At 38.6% G+C, this 25352-nt stretch overlaps 1 non-coding gene across 1 annotated transcript; it reads left to right on the forward strand.

The window, feature by feature from the left end:
- The first annotated feature begins 286 nt into the window (after positions 1-286).
- On the forward strand, positions 287-393 carry LOC139845946 (small nucleolar RNA R71). The gene has a single exon (XR_011758697.1). It is a non-coding gene; the product is annotated as a small nucleolar RNA R71 (small nucleolar RNA).
- The last annotated feature ends 24959 nt before the right edge of the window (positions 394-25352 follow it).

Genomic DNA, 25352 nt, shown 5'->3' on the forward strand with positions numbered 1-25352 from the left:
CTGCGGTTGCGTATTCAATTCTCCGAGTTGCTTTGCAAGAGATTCCATCTTATCCGTGAGGGATTTGATAGCCTCTGTTTGATTGTTAAGTACAGAGAGTGGGGCAGATGATGAAGTTGTTTCACCACTGTTCCAGTCATGATGATGCATCGTCATGTTCTCGAGCAATTCCCATGCTTCATCTGCGGTTTAGTTCATCAGATTCCCTTGAGCTGCTGCATCGATCGTCGTCCTATGATTTACGGTAAGACCATTGTAGAAGGTACAGATTTGGGCTGACCGTTCTAACTGGTGATTAGGGCATTTCTTCAGCAGGGTTTTGAAATGCTCCCATGCAGTTTAAAGAGATTCATCATAACTTTGTTTGAAGTTAATGATGTCATTCTTCAGTTTGGTTTGTTTAAAAGGAGGGAAATATTTGGTTAGGAATTTAGTCGCCATCTCCGTCCATGACGTGATGGAAACTTTTTCCAGTCCTTCAAACCAAGTTTGAGCATGATGAGTGAGAGAATAAGGGAACAAGTATAGCGGGACTATATCTTGTCCTATCCCTGGCTGTTTGTAGGAGTTCGAAAGAGATATGAATTTATCAAGGTGAGAATTAGGATCGTCATTCGGTAATCCATGAAACTGACAACTATTCTGAATGAGCTGGATGATGTGATGTTTTAACTCGAACGAGTGTCCTTGAATATCTGAAAATCTGATTGGTCCTCCTCGACCTTCAATCGAGGGTTTCATGTTTTTTGCTAAAGTAACGCGTAACACCATTTGGTTTCTGATTCGTGCTTCCTTACGTGCTTTAGAGATTATTGCGTCTGGATCAGGTACGAATAACAACGGCACTGGTCTAGATCGGGTTTGGGTCATACACTAGGTATGCCTTTTTGTTTTTAATTTTCACAAATAAGCTAAATTATAATAAGCTAAACTAAACTAATCTAATTCTAACGTAATCTAATTTAATCTAAGGTAATCTAAGGTAAACTAAATTAATCTAAAGTAATCTAATTAATTAACTAACTATCCTATGGTGGAATATGTTTTTGGTTCTGGCTACTGATTCCCTGGTATTTCGGTAACAAAGCTTCGCACAAACTATTCAACAAACCAAGTAGCCAGGCCGACTACAGAGAGGCAGGATCCTTTGGGTCCCAATATAATTGGCGACTGTTCGGAAAATCTAATAACCAAGTCCGTGTATAATTGTCTTTCTTAGACACCACTAAATGCTTGTGAATAAGTTTGATTGAAAGCAGTTTTGCCTGATACCAATTCCCCGGCAGCGGCGCCAAAAACTAGTAGATCTCTTGATATGGCCGAAACGGACGGTTTTTATTTGCGTGGTGTCATTAGGCCGCGGCTCGCCAGGATCAGCCACTCGTGGGAGAGGGTAATGTTTTAAATTTATATTTAGCGGGGCCTAAATCTTACTACTCCTTATAAGTAATGAAAGTATGACCTAGAGTTGTATTTTTGAGATATCAGTAACATCGAACCTATATTGTAGCCTAAGATAATTAGGGAGTAGTAAATATTTATTTTGGGATTTTCTAATTTATAAGATAGATAAAGTAAATGTGATAAAATTTGTAATCCAGATAAGGTTAAAGTAAGTGCATACTATGACTTCATCAGTTATTCTGCTGAGATTATGGAATGATGGCTCATGAATAGGCAGAGGCCCTGTATTCATTACACTGGTCCTAAACGCCCCTGTCATAAGACATGTCACTGGGTACTGCGTTAGGCTTGAAGATTCTGAATAGATAGCAACATCCCTTACCCCCGACGCCCGTACAGTCTGACTACATGCATACACATTCAGACGGCTCATCCAATTGAGCGACTCAGTTGGGTGACGTATTAACATTCCAAAATGGTCTAAACTTTCTTAAGCATAATAGAATACATGGTGTACCATACCGAGAGACGTGATGTGCATCAATGCTTTCGTTAATGATTGGTAAAAGATAGTTAGGCCCCTAAAAAGAGTTCAACCATAAAGAACACCATGGCCAAGTCAAGTCTGACTTCCATGAACACGTTCGGTTATCCTAACGGTCCAATCCTTTATGTGTCTAAACAAACAGTTCCTTAATTAACTAAGAATCCCTCAAGCTGGGTGCAATGCTTGATACCGTGTTATGGTGCAATTTACTGGTCAACACTAACCGTGTTCCATGGCCTTACTTAGTAGAGGTACAGCTTACAACAACCGCTGTGCTTCAGCCTGCACGTACGAAGTTTATATGCTTGGTGACTACAGTAGCATGGTCTAGGACCGACAATGTAATAGGGGTCTAGTCAGATGTTTCACTACGAAAGAGTCCTCAGTCGGAATCCAAAGCTCGATATACTTACTACAACTGGTGTGCCTCGGTCAATCTTACGTTGTATCCGAGAGACTTCTCTTACCAAGGGTTGACACAGATAGTGTACTCTGAATTGGGGTTCGTGACTTCCCAATAACAGAGCCTATAACTACGTTCTATTAGTTGGAAAAGCGATTGAGTTTAAAGCATAATCGGAAAGCATTTCAGCAGCATACACAAACCATAATATTATTTCGGCATTATAACTGCTTACATCATAGCATACACTAAAGATAACTACTCGCTAATCATGGCAATAATATCATAAAACATTATATAAGGTAAAGGATAGAAGTACCAGTAGATTAAACGAGTTCTGAATAAAAAAGTGACAACTTCAAGACTCCAGAACGGTCCTAATACAATCTTCAGCGTTTGCCTCCGGGTACTTAATTTCCCGTTTGGAGGTGAGAAGGCCTTGAAATTATGACTAATATTGTACAAGAGAGAGAAAGAAGTGAATTGAAGTATGTGTTAGAATGAATGACAAAGACCCTTTAAATAGACTTGAAAATTGCCAAATACGCCTGGTAGGCCGTTTGGCAGGCCGTATGGCAGGCCGTATTTGGCAAGCTGTATGCAAGGCAGGCCGTTTGGTGGCTCTTGTGGTGGCACGTATATGGCAGGCCGTTTCCATACTGCCAGGTCATATGGCAGGCCGTATGGCAGGCCGTATGGCAGGCCGTACGGCAGGCTGGTCAGCCTGAATTCCCTGGATCGTAACTTGATTTCTTGTCTTTCACCGTTTTCGCTCTAGAATCTTCGTTTTAGCTCTGATTCTCTTGATTCTTTTTGCACCGTCTTCGTAATTACTTGTTCTTCAATTCTAACCGATGAAGTGGGTATTTTGCCAACAAAGTTTGAATCTTTCTTTTTTTGGGCCTTAATACCGGGGTGAAAATGTGACTTTTTAGCCGATATCGGATTGGTTACGTCCATTAAGTGCTGAAATCATGTGCTACGAGAAAACCATTAACATTCCTCTTGAAAATGGTGAAACCCTAATCATTAAAGGAGAGATGAGTGGTTCTAAACTCAATATCATCTCTTGTATCAAAACCCGCAAGTATCTAATGAAGGGATATCAAGCCATCTTGGCTCATGTTAAGAAAGTCAAATCAGAATAGAAACGTATTGAAGATGTACCAGTGGTTAGAGACTTTCCAGAAGTATTTCTTGAAGAACTCCCGGTGCTACACCTATTGCAAAGGCACCATACCATTTAGCTCCATCCGAAATAAAGGAATTATCCAACCAACTCCAAGAAATTTTAGAGAAAGGTTTCATTCATCCTAGCTCGTCTCCGTGGGGAGCACCTATTCTTTTTGTTAAGAAGAAAGATGGCACGTTGAGGATGTGTATTGATTACCGAGAACTCAACAAGCTAACCGTCAAGAATCGTTACCCACTCCCACGCATTGATGACCTATTTGACCAATCGCAAGGGTCAAGTATCTATTTGAAGATTGATCTTAGGTCGGGTTATCATCAATTGAGAGTCAAGGAAGCTGATATTTCTAGGACTGCTTTTTGAACTCGTTACGGATACTATGAGTTTCTTGTCATGCCCTTTGGTTTAACCAATGCTCCTGTTGTATTCATGGATCTTATGAACCGTGTATGCAAACCTTATCTTAAACATATCTTGATTGTCTTCATTGATGACATTCTAATCTATTCCAAGAGAGAGAAAGAGCATGAGCAACACTTACGATTGATTCTAGAACTCTTAAAGAAGGAACAGCTGTATGCCAAGTTTTCCAAGTGTGAATTTTGGCTGCGAACCGTACAATTTTCGGACATGTAGTTGATAGTGAAGGAATACATGTCGATCCGGCGAAAATCACTGCTATCTGAAACTGGGAAGTGCCTAAGAGTGCAAAACATATTCGCCAATTTTTAGGACTTGCTGGTTATTACCGAAGGTTTATCAAAGATTTTTCTATTCTAGCCAAACCTCTAACCAAGCTAACTCATAAGGGGAAGAAATTTGAGTGGTCTGAAGAACAAGAAGCTGCTTTTAAGGTTCTAAAGGATAAATTGACGACAACCCTGATTCTATCACTACCCGATGGCATCGAAAATTTTGTAGTCTATTGTGATGCCTCGAACCAAGGTTTCGGATATGTCTTAATGCAACGTAACAAAGTTATAGCCTATGCATCTAGAGAACTGAAGAAACATGAGAAGAACTATACCACGCATGACCTGGAGTTAGGAGCTGTGGTATTCGTATTGAAGATGTGGAGACATTATCTCTACGGGATAAAATTCACGGTGTTTACCGATCATAAAAGTCTTCAACACATTGACCAGAAGCAACTGAACATGAGACAAAGGCGTTGGGTCAAGTTATTAAATGACTACGACTGTGAGCTTATATATCATCCTGGTAAGGCGAGTGTAGTTGCTGATACCCTTAGTATAAAGGATCGTGCCAAACCGATCTGAGTCCGAGCTTTAAATATACGTATTTGTAAAAATATTACATTTCAAATCCCTAATATTTATTGTACATAGAGTAGAATGATGTACGTAAAGTGTGTGAAGCGTGGTGTAAGTTTGAAGGGTAATAGACTGTTCGGAGCATCGTGCGCGCCGCGCACAGATATGAGCGCGCGCCGCGCACACCACCTGGCGACAGTTTTCTGTCTTTTTCAAATTAGAGTTAAATGAGGGGCTTTTGGTCATTTCCCATAGGGACGGATCGGAAGCCATATAAGTTGGTTTGGATCCAACTTTGGATCATTTTCACATCCACAAACACTGTCAAATATCTTAGAGAGAGAGAGTTCTAGAGAGAATTGGGATTTTGGAGAAGAAGAAGCTCGAATTGATCAAAAGCTCGAGTGTTAAAGTTGTTCACCTCGTTCCTAGCTACATTTTGGTTGTTATGGTAAGTTCTAACTCCAAATTTCATTGTTTAATTTTGATATTCAAGTTAGGGTTTGAACTTAAATTGTTGAGAAACTCATTTAAACTCATGAGGTGAGTTTAGTGTTGATATTAATCGGGTTTATTATTGTTGTTGGTGGGTTTTGGCTTGGAAACCGACTTGGCAATGATTTAAGACTTGGAATTGGGTTTAATCACTAGGTTTAGTGATTATGGAAGTGTTGGAACCTATTTTAGTGTATTTGAAAGACTAATTTTGAAATGAGTCAAAATTAGGGTTTATGGGTGATTTTGAGAATGATAAGTGTTTAACACTTATGATTGGGTTATATTGGCATATTATGACCATTGTCACTAGTGCTAGTAATTATTGGTTAGTTTGGGCGCGGTTTGTATTTGGAAGTGCAATTGGTCGAAATTGCACTAAGTGTCGATTTGAGTTGGTTTGTAAATGTAACGACCCGCACTTTTTCGATCATACTATACTTATAAGATTAATATTTACATAAATTAAACCTTGCCAACATGATAAGCAATCCAAATTGTTGAGACTTATATTTTCGAAAAGAGTTTTACACAACGTTTGACCGTCTAGTTTGACCGATGATATCACGAACTATACAATATATGATAATTATACGTTTGTGTATATAAATGTATATATACATATTTAACATGATTAATAAATGTTTTAATATCTCATTTTGTATTAATAACAACAAGTTATATGTGTATTTTGAAACTACTAACTTAAGTTTTCAAAACGATAACAATACGTAACGTTAATTGACATAAATACTTAAGACTTATAATGTTTATACATATATTGTATAAGTAATGTATTTAATCACTTTTAAAGACTTAAATACATAAAATCATATAAGTGTATTCACAAAAGATAGCTATATTTGAATCCTCATTCCATTTTTCACAAAATTTCTATACGTATATCTAGAGTATATGTACTCGTATCATACCCATCTTCTAGATGTATTTACTATTGGTATATACCCATAAAAATACACCAATAATTAGATCCAATCAGTTAAGGATCATGTGAGGATTTAACTTTTGACAATTATCAAAAATATCTAGCAAAATAACAAAAGAAAGTTTTGTTTTTGTCCCCCATGAAAAACGCCATTCATGGCCATAAATACCTTCACTTTGATTCAATTTTCATGATCATCTCTTAGCTAAATACACACACTTCCATAACCCTTAAACACCTTCAACAATTCAGTAAGTTACCTTAAAGATCTAGCCATAAAAACCTTAGTTAAACACCATAAGAAAACCATACAAAAACACTTCAAGAAAACCCTCCAAGAACACCAACTTACTTCCAATCTTTCATCCACTTCTATCACCCTTTTGATTCTAGCTTCTTACTTCTCTTTTACAGCAACTTCATCCAAGGAACTTGAGGTAGAATCTATGTTCATAACCTTATTCGATTCATATATATATAGCTATCATATTTTGTGGTATACAAGTTTAACAACAAGAACATAGTTTGAATGTTTTCAAACTTGTTTGCAAACTAAATAGATCCTTCTAACTTAACTTTTAAAATACTTCAAGACCTGTAATATAACTTATTTATATGTTAATTTAACAAGGTAAAACTTGGTTTTTCAAAGTATAAGTATTTTTGGAAAAATGGTCATTAAATGATTTTGTTGTAACAAAAATGTTTAACTTCATATGTTTCACTAAACTTTCACCTATGCCGTATGATTTTGAATACAAACCAAGGTATTTACAGTTCATAGTCTTAAAGAAGAACTCGATCCAAGAAGATGGCAATTTGAATCAACGAAAACGGACTTGTAACGAAGAAACTATGACCGAAACAAAATTGGTTATCCAAGACTTAAATGACTTCGGGATTCATTGGAAAAATTTACATAAAATCACATACTTCTAAGATAACATGATATTTTATATATATGTACTTACAATTCAATTTCATATGGTTCAGGATCACCCGTAAGCAACACGAGAAGATTAATCATAAGATCCCATGATTGTACGCAACACGTCATTTGACAACACCGGTACCATGGGTCAAGATTAATCTCGACCAATACATTTATGATGGGGTTTTACGGGAGTTTTATTTATTTCGTTGGGGGTTGTATTTATTCATTGCGGGTATATTAAACATCTAAAAATGAACCATTAAAATTGAATTACTAACATCGGAATGCTAACTACGGACTAAGGAATTATTCAAAGTATTAAAAGTATAACAAGTATATATATGAGACGTTTGTTTTAAAATGAAAACATATTGATATATTATATATGGATAGGTTCGTGATATCAACCGGAAGACCGAGTCAAATTATTTATATCATCAAGACAAGAGTGAGTATATAGTCCCACTTTTAAACTCTAAATATTTCGGGATGAGAATACATGTATTTTATGTTTTACGATATGGACACAAGTAACTGAAAAATATATTCTACGTTGAGTTGTACCACTGGCATACTTCCCTGTAGCTTGGTAACTAATATTTACAGCGGTATTGTAAACGCGAATCCTGTTGATAGATCTATCGGGCCTGACAACCCCAACCGGACTGGACGACCAGTATTCAACGGTTGCACAGTACTTCGTTTTTGTGACTACACTTGGTACGGTGTAGTAAGATTTCATATTAAAGGGAATATGCGACGTGAAAATGTTAAGTATGGTTACCGAGTGCTCAACCACTTAGAATACTTTTATTAAACTGATTATATACGAAATCTTGTGGTCTATATATATATTGCAGCCGGCATTAAACCTATATCTCACCAACTTTATGTTGACCTTTTAAAACATGTCTATTCTCAGGTGATTTCTAAAGCTTCCGCTACATCATGTTGGATCTAACCAGGATCTTGCGTACGCATGTTTGTGTCAAAAATAAAACTGCATATCCGAGATGTTGTATTGTAAAATATGCTAGAAACCGTGTTGTTGTCATCATTTGTAAAGTTTGTAAGTCGAAGATTATCGCTAAACGTTAATCTTCTTTTTATTGTCTTAAGCTTGTAACAAAAATAATGGTTATGGTTTGTAATGTATAATATATGCAGTTTTCTTTCAAAAATGTCTCATATAGAGGTCAATACCTCGCAATGAAATCATACGTTATCTAACGCGTTCTTATGGTTAAGGACGGGTTATGACATGTGGTATCAGAGCGTTGGTCTTAGCGAACCAGGTTTGCATTAGTGTGTCTAACCAAGAAGTCGTTAGGATACATTAGTAAAGTCTGGACTTTGACCGAGTCTGATTTTAAAAACCATTGCTTATCACTGTTGGTTAAAAATTTATATGTAAATATTATGTAAGTACTAATGGGTTAGTTGTTATGTGATAGATGTCGGGCTCGAAACTTATTATCACATTCAGCGACTCCGAATCAGAACCTTCAGATTGTGTTTCAGTCATTAACATATCCGATGACGAAAGTGGTATTTTTGGGGAAGACTCACAATTTCCGGATGAACCAACTATAGAAATATCGGAAAGTGAACCCGAGGAGGAAAGTGAACCCGAGGAGGAAAGTGAACCCGAAGAGGAAAGTGAACCCGAAGAAGAAAGTGAACCCGAGGAAGAAATACTAGAAATTACGAAAGAAAAATTCGATCAAGGAAAGAAACGAAAAGCGAATGAATTAGAAAATTCAAATCCCGAACTTAGTAAGAATGACGTGGCACCAATTCCACTCAACACTACCACCCCTATTCCCGCTATTCCTATTAGTGCTATCCCCGCATCTAGTTCTTCGGCTCCTCAGCCAAAACGTAGGGTGACAGCTAGGATTCGCGTTGGGGGATTCCCTGGACATAAATGTTTTGGGAAATAGACCAAATGATGCGCTACCGTATTAAACCATGGAATCACATAATGTTTTGTATAATATTATTAGTGTGGTTTGTTTAAAGTTTGATGTAAGCATATGTAAAATAGCGAAGTATGAAATGCAATAATTTTCCATGGTTAAGTATTATTTAGATTGTAGTAATTGATTCTGTACTAAGCTATTAAGTATGAACATTAACGGGTAGGTACTACCCAAGATATAATTATAAAACGCTAATAAGAAGAAAAGGCTTTTATAATAATACCTGGTTCATATTATTAACAAGCTATAAATGTACTATAAATACACACTACATCTATAATAATCCATGTGAATAATTATTTTCTTTCATTAGGAAATGGCGCGATTGAACCGAATGACGGAACAAGAAGTCGAGAACTTCATCAACCAGCGAGTCAACGATAGAATGCTATGGGTCGAAGCTGCAAGAGCTACTGCAGTTAATCCAAATCCTCGTGTAGGATGCTCCTACAAGACGTTTCAAGCTTGCAAACCTTCATCATTCAGTGGAACGGAAGGACCTATCGGTTTAACCCGATGGATAGAAAAGATGGAGACGGTGTTCAAAATCAGCGGTTGTGATGAAAAAGACATGACCAAGTATGCATCGTGCACTTTACAAGATAGTGCACTCACATGGTGGAAGAATTATGTGAAGGCGGTAGGAGGAGATGTAGCTTATGATACTCCATGGGAAGAATTCAAAGCAATGATAATCACCGAGTATTGTCCAAGGAATGAGATTATTAAGTTAGAAGATGAGTTACGAAGTTTGAAGGTGGTTGGTACTGAAATCACCAACTACAACCAGCGATTCATGGAATTAGTTTTACTATGTCCTGAATTGGTTCCAACCGAAGCACGGAAGATTGAAATGTACAAAGGTGGTTTGCCCAAAAAGGTCAAGGCAAACGTTACGGCGTCGAAACCTAAGACAATTCATGAAGCTATAACCATGGCGAACGAGCTAATGGATCAGGTCATTTTGGACAAGAAAGCATTCAATACTGAGGTGAAGGTATTGGGGAACAAGAAAAAGTGGAATGGAGGTTATGATCGAGGTAACCAACAACAACCTTATAAGAAACAAGAAACCACGAAAGGTGCGGGTAGCGGTTCAGGCTTTGGTTACAAAGGACAAAGTCCTTTATGCAACCGTTGTCACAAACATCATTTTGGTTACTGCAGTGTGTTGTGCACCAAATGCAATAGACAGGGACATCTTGCTGAAGATTGTAAGGCTCTCGTTACAAATGCAAATGGTAACAAGACTCCTGCCACCAACGCAAATAGAACTGCTTTGGCTAACATTACTTGTTTTGGGTGTGGAAAACAAGGTCACTATAAGAGTCAGTGCCCGAATCCAGAAAAGAATGGCGGACCTGCACGTGGAAGAGCGTTTGTTATTAATGCTAGAGAGGCACGAGAAGACCCGGAGCTTGTTACGGGTATGTTTACCATTAATAACTTATCAGCATCTATTTTATTTGATACTGGCGCCGATAGAAGTTACGTGTGTATAAATTTTTACACTAAATTGAATTGTTCATCATTACCTCTAGATGCTAAGTACTTGATTGAGTTAGATAATGGTAAACTAATTAAAGCCGATAAAATTTGTCGTGATTGTGAAATAAATCTAGCCGGAGAAACGTTTAAAATCGACTTAATACCCGTGGAATTAGGAGGTTTTGATGTAATAGTCGGCATGGACTGGATGTCCAAAATAGGAGCGGAAATTGTTTGTGCCAAGAAGGCAATTCGTATTCCTGGTAAGGATAAAATACCGGTGATGATTTATGGAGAGAAGGGTAAGTCAAAGCTAAAACTCATTAGCTGTTTGAAAGCCAAGAAGTGTTTAGAAAAGGGATGTTACGCTATTTTAGCACATGTTAATAAAGTCGAAAAGAAAGAAAAGTGCATCAACGACGTGCCTGTGGCAAGAGATTTTCCTGAAGTTTTTCCGGAAGAATTGCCGGGATTACCTCCATTTAGATCGGTAGAATTTCAAATAGATTTAGTACCAGGAGCTGCACCAGTGGCTCGTGCTCCATATAGACTTGCACCGTCTGAGTTAAAAGAACTTCAAAGTCAGTTAAAAGAATTACTGGACCGTGGATTCATACGACCGAGTACTTCACCGTGGGGAGCTCCAATTTTGTTTGTTAAGAAGAAAGATGGATCTTTCAGGATGTGTATAGATTATCGTGAATTAAATAAGTTAACTATCAAGAATCGGTATCCACTACCGAGAATTGATGACTTATTTGATCAATTGCAAGGATCATGTGTGTATTCGAAAATCGACTTAAGATCGGGCTATCATCAACTACGCGTCAAAGAAGAGGACATTCCGAAAACTGCTTTTCGGACACGTTATGGTCATTACGAATTTTTGGTCATGCCGTTTGGATTGACAAATGCGCCAGCTGTATTCATGGACCTCATGAATCGAGTTTGTAGTCCGTATTTAGATAAGTTTGTTATCGTTTTCATTGATGATATTCTTATCTATTCCAAGAGTGAGCAAGAGCATGAAGAGCATTTAAGGTTGATACTGGAGTTGTTGAGAAAAGAACAACTTTATGCTAAATTTTCTAAGTGTGCTTTCTGGTTGAAAGAAGTGCAATTTCTTGGTCACGTTGTTAATAGCGAAGGAATTCAGGTTGATCCAGCAAAAACTGAAGCTATTGAAAAATGGGAGACTCCTAAGACACCAACGCAGATACGTCAATTTTTGGGTTTAGCCGGTTATTATAGAAGGTTTATTCAAGATTTTTCCCGAATAGCTAAGCCGTTGACAGCATTAACGCAAAAAGGGAAGAGATACGAATGGACCTCGGAGCAGGAGAACGCATTTCAATTACTGAAGAAGAAGTTAACTACGGCGCCTATTTTATCATTACCTGAAGGGAACGATGATTTTGAAATATATTGTGACGCTTCGCGACAAGGTTTTGGTTGTGTTCTTATGCAACGAAAGAAAGTAATTGCATTTGCATCCCGACAATTGAAGATTCACGAGCGGAATTATACGACGCATGATCTAGAATTGGGAGCAGTCGTGTTTGCATTGAAGATGTGGAGACACTACTTGTATGGGGTTAAATTCACTGTGTTTACTGATCATAAAAGCCTTCAACATATTTTTGATCAGAAACAATTGAACATGAGGCAACGTAGGTGGGTCGAGTTAATAAACGACTATGATTGTGAAATTCGTTATCATCCCGGGAAGGCAAACGTGGTGGCTGATGCTTTAAGCAGAAAAGAACGAGAACCAATTCGAGTACGAGCGATGAACATAAAAATTCGCATGAATCTCAACTCACAAATCAAAGAAGTTCAACGAGAAGCACTTACTAAAGAAAATATAGGAAATGAAATAATGAAGAAGTATGAGAAGCAACTCATTATGCGGGAAGATGGAATTCGATATTTTGCAAATCGTATTTGGGTACCGAAGTTGGGTGGATTAAGGAAGTTGATATTGAACGAGGCACATAAGACAAGATATTCGATACATCCTGGAGTTGGAAAGATGTACCAAGATCTTAAGACGCATTATTGGTGGCCTAATTTGAAGACAGACGTTGCAACATATGTTGGGGAATGTTTAACTTGTTCCAAAGTCAAAGCAGAACACCAGAAGCCGTCAGGGTTACTTCAACAACCAGAAATTCCAGAATGGAAATGGGACGGTATTACCATGGATTTCATCACGAAGTTACCAAAGACTGCCTGGGGATACGACACCATTTGGGTGATTGTTGATCGTCTCACCAAGTCTGCACATTTCTTACCTATAAAGGAAACGGATAGAATGGAGAAACTATTACGATTGTATATAAAGGAAGTTGTTTCAAGGCATGGAATACCTATTTCCATTATATCCGATCGTGATAGTAGATTTACCTCAAAATTCTGGCAATCACTACAGGAGGCACTAGGAACTCGTTTGGATATGAGTACCGCATATCATCCACAAACCGATGGACAGAGTGAGAGAACGATTCAGACTCTCGAAGACATGCTCAGGGCATGTGTGATCGATTTTGGAAACGGATGGGATAAATATCTACCGTTAGCAGAATTCTCGTATAATAATAGTTATCATGCGAGCATTGGAGCTGCGCCATTTGAAGCATTGTACGGAAGGAAGTGTAGATCTCCTATCTGTTAGAATGAAGTAGGAGATCGACATTTAACTGGTCCCGAGATCATACACGAAACGACCGAGAAGATAGTACAAATCAAGGAGAGATTGAAAACAGCCCGTAGTCGCCAAAAGAGCTACGCCGATGTCCGAAGGAAACCATTAGAGTTTCAGGTCGGGGACATGGTTATGCTAAAGGTGTCACCTTGGAAAGGTGTGATACGTTTCGGCAAAAGGGGTAAACTAAACCCAAGGTACGTAGGCCCGTTCAAGATCATCGAACGCATTGGACCGGTAGCTTATCGACTCGAGTTACCGCAACAACTCGCCGGAGTACATAATACCTTTCACGTCTCAAACCTTAAGAAGTGTCTTGCAAAGGAAGACCTCACCATTCCTCTTGAAGAAATCCATGTCGACGAGAAACTACAATTCGTCGAAGAACCAATCGAAATCATGGACCGTGAAGTTAAACAGCTCAAACAGAGTAATATACCGATTGTTAAGGTTCGTTGGAATGCTAGAAGAGGTCCCGAGTTTACTTGGGAACGAGAGGATCAGATGAAACGAAAGTATCCGCATTTGTTTCTCGATGACGCAAAATAGGTACAATTTTAAAAATTTCGGGACGAAATTTATTTAACGGGGAGGTAATGTAACGACCCGCACTTTTTCGATCATACTATACTTATAAGATTAATATTTACATAAATTAAACCTTGCCAACATGATAAGCAATCCAAATTGTTGAGACTTATATTTCCGAAAAGAGTTTTACACAACGTTTGACCGTCTAGTTTGACCGATGATATCACGAACTATACAATATATGATAATTATACGTTTGTGTATATAAATGTATATATACATATTTAACATGATTAATAAATGTTTTAATATCTCATTTTGTATTAATAACAACAAGTTATATGTGTATTTTGAAACTACTAACTTAAGTTTTCAAAACGATAACAATACGTAACGTTAATTGACATAAATACTTAAGACTTATAATGTTTATACATATATTGTATAAGTAATGTATTTAATCACTTTTAAAGACTTAAATACATAAAATCATATAAGTGTATTCACAAAAGATAGCTATATTTGAATCCTCATTCCATTTTTCACAAAATTTCTATACGTATATCTAGAGTATATGTACTCGTATCATACCCATCTTCTAGATGTATTTACTATTGGTATATACCCATAAAAATACACCAATAATTAGATCCAATCAGTTAAGGATCATGTGAGGATTTAACTTTTGACAATTATCAAAAATATCTAGCAAAATAACAAAAGAAAGTTTTGTTTTTGTCCCCCATGAAAAACGCCATTCATGGCCATAAATACCTTCACTTTGATTCAATTTTCATGATCATCTCTTAGCTAAATACACACACTTCCATAACCCTTAAACACCTTCAACAATTCAGTAAGTTACCTTAAAGATCTAGCCATAAAAACCTTAGTTAAACACCATAAGAAAACCATACAAAAACACTTCAAGAAAACCCTTCAAGAACACCAACTTACTTCCAATCTTTCATCCACTTCTATCACCCTTTTGATTCTAGCTTCTTACTTCTCTTTTACAGCAACTTCATCCAAGGAACTTGAGGTAGAATCTATGTTCATAACCTTATTCGATTCATATATATATAGCTATCATATTTTGTGGTATACAAGTTTAACAACAAGAACATAGTTTGAATGTTTTCAAACTTGTTTGCAAACTAAATAGATCCTTCTAACTTAACTTTTAAAATACTTCAAGACCTGTAATATAACTTATTTATATGTTAATTTAACAAGGTAAAACTTGGTTTTTCAAAGTATAAGTATTTTTGGAAAAATGGTCATTAAATGATTTTGTTGTAACAAAAATGTTTAACTTCATATGTTTCACTAAACTTTCACCTATGCCGTATGATTTTGAATACAAACCAAGGTATTTACAGTTCATAGTCTTAAAGAAGAACTCGATCCAAGAAGATGGCAATTTGAATCAACGAAAACGGACTTGTAACGAAGAAACTATGACCGAAACAAAATTGGTTATCCAAGACTTAAATGACTTCGGGATTCATTGGAAAAATTTACATAAAATCACATACTTCTAAGATAACATGATATTTTATATATATGTACTTACAATTCAATTTCATATGGTTCAGGATCACCCGTAAGCAACACGAGAAGATTAATCATAAGATCCCATGATTGTACGCAACACGTCATTTGACAACACCGGTACCATGGGTCAAGATTAATCTCGACCAATACATTTATGATGGGGTTTTACGGGAGTTTTATTTATTTCGTTGGGGGTTGTATTTATTCATTGCGGGTATATTAAACATCTAAAAATGAACCATTAAAATTGAATTACTAACATCGGAATGCTAACTACGGACTAAGGAATTATTCAAAGTATTAAAAGTATAACAAGTATATATATGAGACGTTTGTTTTAAAATGAAAACATATTGATATATTATATATGGATAGGTTCGTGATATCAACCGGAAGACCGAGTCAAATTATTTATATCATCAAGACAAGAGTGAGTATATAGTCCCACTTTTAAACTCTAAATATTTCGGGATGAGAATACATGTATTTTATGTTTTACGATATGGACACAAGTAACTGAAAAATATATTCTACGTTGAGTTGTACCACTGGCATACTTCCCTGTAGCTTGGTAACTAATATTTACAGCGGTATTGTAAACGCGAATCCTGTTGATAGATCTATCGGGCCTGACAACCCCAACCGGACTGGACGACCAGTATTCAACGGTTGCACAGTACTTCGTTTTTGTGACTACACTTGGTACGGTGTAGTAAGATTTCATATTAAAGGGAATATGCGACGTGAAAATGTTAAGTATGGTTACCGAGTGCTCAACCACTTAGAATACTTTTATTAAACTGATTATATACGAAATCTTGTGGTCTATATATATATTGCAGCCGGCATTAAACCTATATCTCACCAACTTTATGTTGACCTTTTAAAACATGTCTATTCTCAGGTGATTTCTAAAGCTTCCGCTACATCATGTTGGATCTAACCAGGATCTTGCGTACGCATGTTTGTGTCAAAAATAAAACTGCATATCCGAGATGTTGTATTGTAAAATATGCTAGAAACCGTGTTGTTGTCATCATTTGTAAAGTTTGTAAGTCGAAGATTATCGCTAAACGTTAATCTTCTTTTTATTGTCTTAAGCTTGTAACAAAAATAATGGTTATGGTTTGTAATGTATAATATATGCAGTTTTCTTTCAAAAATGTCTCATATAGAGGTCAATACCTCGCAATGAAATCATACGTTATCTAACGCGTTCTTATGGTTAAGGACGGGTTATGACATTAAATCCACTCTAAGTGTGTTGTTTGTATTGTGATAATGGAATAGGTACTTTCCATTGCCGTGTTGCGGATTTGTACGGTTGCATTCATCAAGATGACAAGGTGAGTGTTAATATCCTATGTGCATATGTATGTGTAGGATGGGTGCGGGTCGGGTGAAGTGGTTCTCGGTTATAGAGCTCACTTCACATATAGATGGATTTGATGGACTTGTGTAATAGGTCCAATTGGCACGGTTGTGCGTTTTGGTTGACCAACTTTGGCGAGGTGCACACTTTGTGTGTACGTTATCACATGTGCTCGTGATGTGGATTATATAACCCCAATGGCGAAGGCTTGATATTGAGTTGTGAATTGGATAAACCCAATGATGTGGATTTTTATAAATCCCGGGACCGTGGATTTTGATTTGGGAAGTGAATCACGTGTGGATGCGGATTCACGATGACGCGTGTAGTTCGGTCATCTTATTGAGGTAATGATCTCGTGTGGTTGCGGATTTACTAAGGCTCGTATAGTTCGGCCAACCTCGGTGTTGTCAAGTTATTGAAGATAGTAGTCTCATGTGGATGCAGATTTACTAAGGCCCATGTAGTTTGGCCAATCTTCATTTGGGTTAAGGGGTTAACCATTGGCCGTTTATGCTTTATATATATATATATATATATTATCGTATTGTTGTGTTGTAGCTAACCCTCCGGGTGTAGCTTATTGGCATGGTACATATCGTCGTTGGTGTACTCACATTGTTGATATCATTAGCTCGTTGTGTAGCAATTGTACGGTATGCTTAGGTTAGCTTGCCTTTATGCATGGACTCCGGTATGTGCTATTTGAGTATTTATTGTGTGGCGTGTCCATTTTATGCATATATATGTATGTAGTATATTCTCACTCCCTAAGCGTTAGCTTACCCTCTCATTATTTACATTTTTATAGATTTGCATGGATGCGGTGGCTCCGGTAAGCGTGGGAACTAGTGGATTCACGTAGGTTGCTTTAGAAGACGTGCTTTCAGATTGATTAAGATTGGGTAGCATATTCTCAATCACCATGCTCTGTCTTTATTTTGTGTTAAAACTCACGTGGTTGAAAGCTTGTATTTTGTACGAAAGTCGTAAAACGGCCGATGTGGCCCCGGTGTCATAAAACTCGTTTTATTATTGGAACGTGTTAGTTTTAACTAATAGTATGTGTTGTGAAAACCGTTTCATCTAAAAGTGTCGGGAAGTGGGAGATCTTTAAACGAAAAATGGAAATTTCGGACAGAAGCTGACCAGGCTTGTGCGCGCCGCGCACAAGCAGTGGAGGGCGCCGCGCACCCTTCTGTCTTGTATAAAAAATTTCTTTTGCTGCGTATTCAGTTGGATAATGGGTTGGGTCGTTACAAGTGGTATCAGAGCATGGTCTAAGGGATTTAGGCTACTTGAGATAGGTGCCTAGACTTAGACTTTTGTGTATGCTTAATTGTTGCGGGACTTGTAGGAGTACGGGTTGGACGTGGACTTGGTTAGTGCCTTAGCGTGTAGGTAAACTAACTAGGTTTGTGACTTATGTTATGATATTATTTCTTGCTTGTGTTTTATCGCGTTGGATTTTTGTTTGTGTTGTTTATATCATCGAGTGAGGAAGTCATTGTACTAACAAGTTGATACGGCGTGTACGCGTACTAAGGACTTGCAAACCTTATTACGGGTGCAAATCGTGTCTACAAGTGATGTACGACGAGTGTTGAGCAAGATGGGGCGGTGTTGTGCGTGTGGTTTTATACATTCTTGGACTAATCGTTTTTGCATTATTTAGAATGACGACGAGAAACGGGATCGAGATGAATGACGATGAGTTTAATGCTAGAGTTGCGTCCGCTGTTACGGAGCAGATGGGTGCGTTTGGAGAAGAAATGGATACGAAGTATTCCTAATTTCAAAATAGTGGTGAAATGGAGCGTTGTCATAAGAGCTTCATGAGGACTAAACCTCCGATGTATGACGGGAAATTGGATCCTTTGATAAGTACAACATGGATCTCGGATGTCTAAGGGTGTTTTCGCACTATTGAATGCCCTCTCGAGAAGAGGACAAGACTCGCTACTAGCTTGTTGCAGGGTATGGCGAAAGATTGGTTAGACGGTAAAACTGATATCGTTGATGTTGAATCTTTTATGGGGTTATCATGGGATAATTTTAAGAAGGAAGTCTGAGGAGTTCCGGGCGCAAGCCGACTTCGCGGAATTGCGTGATGAGTTTTGAAATTTATGACAAGGATCTATGGACTTGAATACTCTCAAGACGACCTTTATGGCGAAGGCTAGTTTTTGCCCGGAGTATATTGGGAACGATCTTATGTTGATGGAAGATTTCTATCGAACTTTGAATGATGACTTGCAGGACAAAATTAGCAGAGGTCAAGCGAAATCGTTTGCAGGGTTATTCGCTGTGGTTAGGGGTTTCGAATCGTATTCGCGATCGGTGGTTAGTGAACCTTCAAGTAAGAGAAGAGTTGTCTCGTATGGTGCTCCAAGTAAGAGGACTAGGGGTGCAAGTGTGAGCACAGGTGGTATACAGATGAGTATATCAGATTCTAGTTCGTCTAGGTGTTACAATTGTGGCGTGAAGGGTCACAAGTCTTGGGAATGTTCAGTGCCAAAGGGTGATGGCACGGTGTGCTTCAATTGCCAAGAAGAAGGACATCGTAGGTCGGAGTGTCCAGAGTTAGCGGGGGCGGGTGTGGCAAGAAGACGTTAAGGTACATTACGTTTTAATAAATATGTCCTTTGATTATTTATTATGTGCCGATTGAGTTCTGGTTTGTTAATTGCATCGTGTTGTGCACATTATTGTTATGGGTGACATTCCTAATGGAATTACCCTATGGTGACGTTTTGATTAATGGGCTAATGGCGTAAGACTTGGTGCAACCAAGCATTCCTTAGTGTTGGGAAATGTTTCTACCAAGCCATGGGTATGGGCTTTGGTGTTCGATCGTTAAGCGCATGTTTGCTTTCGTGTTGAAGTTGATGAACCAGGAGGTTCGACAGGTGGATAAAACCATAAAGATCGAGTGTTTGATCTCGATGTGTGTTGGTAATGGAGTCTACGTGACGCCATGTTAGGTGCCTCTTTCATACCTACTATCGTAGTATTCAACTCCGATGGTGTTGCGGTTACATTGTACTTAGGGTACCGGAGAGAAACCCTTAGGTACATGAGTGACTAGGTGGAGATTTGACAAGCTAGAATAATCGGAGGATCGCAAGATTTAAGTTTGGGTAATTGTGGCAAACTCTTCGTTCGTAGTGATGAAGGATAGGTTAAGATCCTTCGTATGCTCAAGGTTAGAGCAAGATGTGGTGATGGGTCGTGTGAACCCAATTGTTAGAAAAGTCTACCTTTTGGTAGCATTGTACGATTGTACAAGGTGCCTGTTGTGTTGGTTTTGTATCGTGTTTAAATAAAGCAAACCGGTCACGGTGAGAGTCAATTTCTAGTGCGCGAAATTAATTCTTGAGAATTCGAGTGTTATGACCAATGGAGAGATTGGTCACGTATATCGGAGAGTGGTATTTATCGCGGATGATGATACCACGGCGATGCGGTTATGGAACGTAGTTCTAAGTGGGTGAGTTACACACCCACACTAGGAGATTTTAGTGAGAGATTTTGGATAATGCCTTTAGTAGATCCGAAATTAGTGTCGGGACCTAGATTGGTCGATTTGTGGTAGGGTACAATTTCAGTTAAATTGTACTTATGGTTTTGGATTTAAATTATCACCGAGGTGGTAATGTGGTGAATCTCATTGATAGATAATGGATGTGTTTGACGAGCATGGTGAGATCCCTCGGTTAAGGGATGTGTGTATCGGATTCTCTTCTAGAGAATTATTGTTTTGTGCCTATGTGCGATGTAGGTGGTTTTTGCTCGATTGTGGTGGCGATGTGTACACGTACGTGTGATGCGTGTGCAAAGATTTCCAAGTGAGTGGAATGTTCCTAAGTATGAGTATATACTTGTTGCTTGAGGTGGATGGTTAGTGAATTCCGTTAGGATTCACTATGGTGTAGCAGGCGCGATGTTACACTACTCATTGTGATCGAGGCCAAAAGAGCGTGTGTTGATGGTTAGTGTATTCTGTTAGGATTCACTATGGTGTAGCAGTGCGCAATGTTACACTACTCGTTGTATGAGGCCAGAAGAGCGTGTGTGATTGGTGGGTTATGGTCGTTGACGTGGTCCGCTAACTTCACCATGGGAGAAGTGTTATATCGGTATGGTATAACGTTATCGGGAAATGCGAGTACCGATGGGGAATGGGAGTACTATTCATGTGTTGAGATTTGGGAGGTGGATCACGTGTGGATGCGGATTCACGATGACGCGTGTAGTTTCGGTCATCTTATTGAGGAAGTGAGTCTCGTGTAGTTCGGATTCACAATGACACGTGTGGATGCGGTCATTCTATTGGGAAGTGAGTCTCGTGTAGTTTGGATTCACAATGACACGTGTGGATGCGGTCATTCTATTGGGATAGTGACTCTCGTGTAGTTCAGATTCACTAGGGCGCGTGTAGTTCGGGCAATCCCGATTGTTGTTGCGGTGGAGGTGGTGAGTCGCATGTGGTGTGGATTCACTAAGGCGCGTGTAGTTTCGGCCAGCCTTCATGTGGTTAGTATTGAGAACTATTGGTTGTTTTACACATCAATGTTGGGTCGTGAGGACCGTGTGGTGTGATTAGTGATGCGACAGCCGTGTTTCGCTCACATGTTGTTACGGGTGTGACAATATTCGATTTTGTACACCTTGGGATTTGCGTTGCCATAGTCGTTTTGGACGCTAGCGGATTTAGTCATTTGCTTATGACTTTATGATAGTTGTGTGTTGGTCGTGTTGGGCACTACAAGGGAAGTTAAGTGGTAGGTGTTATCCGTAAGGATTCGTTCGGTTCGGTCTTCATCGTTCGGGTTGTTGACCTTAGGTTGAAACTTGGTTGCTTTTAGCATTGTACTCGGCAAGGGTACGCTAAGGGATTGATATCTCGGTAAGAGATTGGTTGAGTTTTTCCCAATATGAGGGTTACCAAGTTTTAGTGCTCCGATTTGTGGATTTTAATAAATCGCGGATGACGATTTAGTGTTAGAGGCGATTCATTGAGAAGGATTGCCTAGAGAAATTGGAAAGAAACACCATGTTTCCACGTATGTTAAGTGGTTGTGGTAGTTTTAAGATGTTGTGTGTGTTGCATGCCTCGAAGTGCGTATACGTGTGTAATTAGTAAATGGAATAATGTTCGAGTTTAGGATAATTGTGGTAGAAGTCGGTTTGGAACGTATGTTTGAGGACCATAGAGTATGGGTCTGATCAGTTAAGTGACGAGGATCACGAGGACGTGATCGATTCTAAGTGGGGGAGAGTTGTAAGACCCTAATATTTATTGTACATAGAGTAGAATGATGTACGTAAAGTGTGTGAAGCGTGGTGTAAGTTTGAAGGGTGGCAGACTGTTCAGAGCATCGTGCGCGCCGCGCACAGATATGGGTGGCGACAGTTTTCTGTCTTTTTCAAATTAGAGTTAAATGAGAGGCTTTTTGGTCATTTCACCTGGGGACAGATATGAAGCCATATCAGCTGGTTTGGATCCAACTTTGGATCATTTTCACATCCACAAACACTCTCAACTATCTTAGAGAGAGAGAGAGTTCTAGAGAGAGAATTGGGGTTTTGGAGAAGAAGAAGCTCGAATTGATCAAAAGCTCGAGTGTTAAAGTTGTTCACCTCATCCCTAGCTACATTTTGGTTGTTGTGGTAAGTTCTAACTTCGAATTTCATTATTTGATTTTGATATTCAAGTTAGGGTTTGAAATTAAATTGTTGAGAAACCCATTTAAACTCATGAGGTGAGTTTAGTGTTGCTAGTAATCGGGTTTATTGTTGTTGTTGGTGGGTTTTGGGTTAGAAACCAACTTGTCCATGATTTAGGACTTGGAATTGGGTTTAATCACTAGGTTTGGTGATTATGGAAGTGTTGGAACCCATTTTAGTGTATTTGAAAGACTATTTTTGAAATGAGTCAAAATTAGGGTTTATGGGTGATTTTGAGAATGATAAGTGTTTAACACTTATGATTGGTTATATTGGCATATTAGGACCATTGTCACTAGTGTTAGTGATTATTGGTTAGTTTGGGCGCGGTTTGTGCTTGGAAGTGCAATTGGTCGAAATTACAGTATGTGCCGATTTGTATTGGTTTGTAAATCCACTCTAAGTATGTTGTTTGTATTGTGATAATGGAATAGGTACATTCCATTGACGTGTTTCGGATTTGTTCGGTTGCATTCATCAAGACAACAAGGTGAGTATTAATATCCTATGTACATATGTATGTGTAGGATGGGTGCGGGTCAGGTGAAGTGGTTCCCGGTTATAGAGCTCACTTTACATATAGGTGGATTTGATGGACTTGTGTAACAGGTCCAATTGGCACGGTTGTGTGTTTTGGTTGACCACCTTTGGCGAGGTACACATTTTGTGTGTACGTTAACACATGTGCTTGTGATGTAGATTATATAATCCCAATGGCGAAGGGTTGATATTGAGTTATGAATTGGATAACCCCGATGATGTGGATTATTATAAATCCCGGGACCGTGGGTTTTGATTTAGGAAGTGAATCACGTGTGGATGCGGATTCACGATGACGCGTGTAGTTCGGTCATCTTATTGCGGTAGTGATCTCGTGTGGTTGCGGATTTACTAAGGCTCGTGTAGTTCGGCCAACCTCGGTGTTGTCGAGTTATTGAAGATAATAGTCTCGTGTGGATGCGGATCTACTAAGGCTCGTGTAGTTCGACCAATCTTCATTTGGTATTGGGTTAAGGTATTAATCATGGGCGGTTTATGCTTTATATATATATATATATATATATATATATATATATATATATTGTCGTATGGTTGTGTTATAGCTAACCCTCCGGGTGTAGCTTATTGGCGTGGTACATATCGTCGTTGGTGTACTCACATTGTTGATATCGTTAGCTTGTTGTGTAGCAATTTTACGGTATGCTTAGGTTAGCTTGCCTTTATGCATGGACTCCGATATGTGCTATTTGATTATTTATTGTGTGGCGTGTCCATTTTATTCATATATATGTATGTAGTATATTCTCACTCACTAGGCGTTAGCTTACCCTCTCGTTGTTTACATTTTTATAGATTTGCATGGATGTGGTAGCTCGGGTAAGCGTGGGAACTAGTGGACTCGTGTAGGTTGCTTTAGAAGACGTGCTTTTGGATTGATTAGGATTGGGTAGCATATCCCCAATCACCATGCCCGGTCTTTATTTTGTGTTAAAACTCACGTGGTCGAAAGCTTGTATTTTGTACGAAAGTCGTAAAACGGCCGATGTGGGCCCGGTGTCGTAAAACTCGTTTTATTATTAGAACGTGTTAGTTTTAAATAATATTATGTGTTGTGAAAACCGTTTCGTCTAAAAGTGTCGGGAAGTGGGAGATCTTTAAACGAAAAATGGAAATTTTGGACAGAAGCTGACCAGGCTTGTGCGCGCCGCGTACAAGCAGTGGAGCTCGCCGCGCACCCTTCTGTCTTGGAAAGAAACACGATGTTTTCGCGTATGTTAAGTGGTTGTGGTAGTTTTCAGATGTTGTGTGTGTTGCATGCCTCGAAGTGCGTATACGTGTGTAATTAGTAAATGGAATAATGTTCGAGTTTAGGATAATTGTGGTAGAAGTTGGTTTGGAACGTATGTTTGAGGACCATAGAGTGTGGGTCCGATCAGTTAAGTGACGAGGATCACGAGGATGTGATCGATTCTAAGTGGGGGAGAGTTGTAAGACCCTAATATTTATTGTACATAGAGTAGAATGATGTACGTAAAGTGTGTGAAGCGTGGTGTAAGTTTGAAGGGTGACAGACTATTCAGAGCATCGTGCGCGCCGCGCACAAATATGGGCGCACGCCGCGCACACTACCTGGCGACAGTTTTCTGTCTTTTTCAAATTAGAGTTAAATGAGAGGTTTTTTGGTCATTTCACCTGGGGACGGATATGAAGCCATATCAGCTGGTTTGGATCCAACTTTAGATCATTTTCACATCCACAAACACTCTCAACTATCTTGAGAGAGAGTTCTAGAGAGAGAATTGGGGTTTTAGAGAAGAAGAAGCTCGAATTGATCAAAAGCTCGAGTGTTAAAGTTGTTCACCTCATCCCTAGCTACATTTTGGTTGTTGTGGTAAGTTCTAACTCCGAATTTTATTGTTTGATTTTGATATTCAAGTTAGGGTTTGAAATTAACTTGTTGAGAAACCCATTTAAACTCATGAGGTGAGTTTAGTGTTGCTAGTAATCGGGTTTATTGTTGTTGTTGGTGGGTTTTGGGTGGGAAACCAACTTGTCCATGATTTAGGGCTTGGAATTGGGTTTAATCACTAGGTTTGGTGATTATGGAAGTATTGGAACCCATTTTAGTGTATTTGAAATGAGTCAAAATTAGGGTTTATGGGTGATTTTGAGAATGATAAGTGTTTAACACTTATGATTGGTTATATTGGCATATTAGGACCATTGTCACTAGTGTTAGTGATTATTGGTTAGTTTGCGCGCGGTTTGTGCTTGGAAGTGCAATTGGTCGAA

Source organism: Rutidosis leptorrhynchoides, chromosome 4 (genome assembly GCF_046630445.1).
Source record: "Rutidosis leptorrhynchoides isolate AG116_Rl617_1_P2 chromosome 4, CSIRO_AGI_Rlap_v1, whole genome shotgun sequence".
In the NCBI taxonomy this organism is placed as follows: Eukaryota; Viridiplantae; Streptophyta; class Magnoliopsida; order Asterales; family Asteraceae; genus Rutidosis; species Rutidosis leptorrhynchoides.